This window comes from Lactuca saligna, chromosome 4 (genome assembly GCF_052625555.1).
Source record: "Lactuca saligna cultivar CGN05327 chromosome 4, ASM5262555v1, whole genome shotgun sequence".
Taxonomy (NCBI): domain Eukaryota; kingdom Viridiplantae; phylum Streptophyta; class Magnoliopsida; order Asterales; family Asteraceae; genus Lactuca; species Lactuca saligna.
In genome coordinates this window covers 20307212-20309657 of record NC_136420.1, presented here as the reverse complement: position 1 = coordinate 20309657, position 2446 = coordinate 20307212, and the positions used below count along the sequence as shown (strand labels likewise).

Here is a 2446-nt window from a genome sequence, read left to right as displayed (position 1 = left end):
ACTAAATAAGTGGTTATGATTGCTTCTCACGGTCTCATAAAATTAGGTCGTCTCACATGAACATATGTCTATATATATATATATATATATATATATATATATATATATATATATATATATATATATATATATATATATATATATATATATATATATATATATATATAGGCTTAGGTAATTCTATTATAACTGATTATTGTGTGGATGTAGGAATAACTGTGGGCCAATCATTTTATTTATTTTAAGAAATTAGTTAATACATATTATTGAATTAAATATAATTGAAAAATACATCTAATTTAATTACAAGGGTATTTTAATCAATTAATATAGATTTAATGAAGGAAAATTGCATATTTTAAGGGATCTTAGATTCTATTAATTTTATAAATCAAATTTTACGAATTATAATTCTTTTAATTCGGACATTCTAACAGAATATGTTTATAAATATATTCAAAAAAAATTCTTGAACCTATTTTTTGATCATGACTTTAAAACCATCTTGTAGAATAAAAAATTCTTGAACCATCAATTAAAGAATAAAACCAAAAATTACATTAATTTTTAATTTTATAGAATACGGGTAGTAATTGCTAAGCAGTACATTTATTTTTAAAAATTAAAACTAAAAAAACTTTCAAATCAGAAAAAACATCTAAATCTAACAAAGACACTAATACATTCTAAAAGAATAATGTTGCTAATAATCACTTTCAATTTTGTGGTCCGTTCTTCAAGCATCAACTTCTGTGAAAACAAATTCAATTGTAGTTTAGAATCCAATAATACATTAGCAAATAAAAACTTGGAATTCAAGATTCTATTATGACAGAATCGGAATTCAAGATTCCATTCCAGTAGAATGTTGTAAGATTCATATGTACCATGTTTTGCTTCGATATCTCTCATTTCGTTCCCAGCCTAGAAAACAAGAGCATTCTCGTTCTTGTTCTTGATTTCAGGTATACCTGCAAAAGAGAAATACAACCACTCATTGTTATTGCTTCATCTTCTTTCCATGATGATTTCAAGCAACAAACACCACATTGAATTCTGTCAAGCAAAACAAACAATTTCCTATAAAACATTAACCCTAGAAATCCATTTTATCCATTTTTATCAAGAACAATCAAACCCAAAACCCATCAACACTCCAGTGATTTTTTGTCAAAACATAGAAAAGAAAAACAAAATCAAAATCAAACAAACACCCCCTTGATCGACCCTTTTGCTTGTTCCATCATCATAATGGGGATTCCAAATCACAAAATAATAATAATGATGATGATGATGATGATGATGATGATGATGATAATAATAATAATAATAATAAAAGAGCAAGAAGGTTACATGTGTTGACCTCGTTCAATTCTTGTGGAAGAATCACTACCTAAAATCCCCTACCACTGAACACCTCTTCTCCGTAATCTCTTAGGCAGCATTGAATCATCAGTCCACAAGGTCGTTGCTTTCTTTTCGCCCTTCGCATATCACCATTAGAGCAAGAAGAGGGCTTTACGGATTCTTCCCACCTTCACTGCTTCGGCCTCGACAATTTCGGAGACAACCTCCTCGCGAATTGATCGAACAAATGCGACCCTTTACACCCCTTATGTCGCCTCCTCTATCGCCTCCTGTCTTGCCTTCGACCTTGTGATCTTCACCATCGGACTGCCTCTCTGCCAACGACGTGCAGAAACGAGCGTCTCATGTGTCGGACGGGATGTTTCCTTCACCGATTGCTGCCATTGCCGAAAGATTCCTCACTGTGTACAATTGCTGAACAAAAGGGGGAGACGGCGGTGGGGGCTGGTGGAACATGGCTGATGGTTTCTTTTGCCAAATATTAAAGGGTACGCTCAATGCTAGGGCAAGGTTGAAAAAGATTAAGTATTAATTAAACACTTATTTAGTTACCAAAATTAAATAATAGGTAAGATTATATTAATACCTTTTTAAGAATGATTGGTTGATATTAAATCCTACAACCACACAATAATTACTTTGAATACCTGAACCTATCTCTCTCTCTCTCTCCCTCTCTCTTTCTCTCTAGATATATATATATATATATATATATATATATATATATATATATAGGGTGGGGTTCAATAACGAACCATAATTAATCAATGAACCAATCTTTTTTTCAATTTTTAGAACTTATTTTTTATCAAAAAAAAATACATAAATTCTTAAGTTTTTATCCTTTTTCCAATGATATCAAATTCGATAATTTTTTTCGTCAAATTCACAATGTGAATCTAAATTCCTAAGGTGAATCTGAAAAATATGTTTAACATTCACAATGTTAAGTTATGAATTTAGATATTTTTAGTTTTTTTTTTTCGATAAAGAATAAGCTCTAGAACTTGAAATAAATATTTGGTTCTTTAAAGAACTAATAATTATGGTTCTCTATTGAACTTTTCCATATATATAT

General features: G+C 29.9%; 1 long non-coding RNA gene across 1 annotated transcript; it reads right to left on the bottom strand.

The window, feature by feature from the left end:
• Nucleotides 1-588: 588 nt before the first annotated feature.
• On the bottom strand, nt 589-1808 carry LOC145038338 (uncharacterized). The gene is made up of 3 exons (XR_013679326.1): nt 1364-1808; nt 888-971; nt 589-750 (listed from the first exon to the last, which is right to left on the bottom strand). It is a non-coding gene; the product is annotated as an uncharacterized LOC145038338 (long non-coding RNA).
• Between the last annotated feature and the right edge of the window lie 638 nt (nt 1809-2446).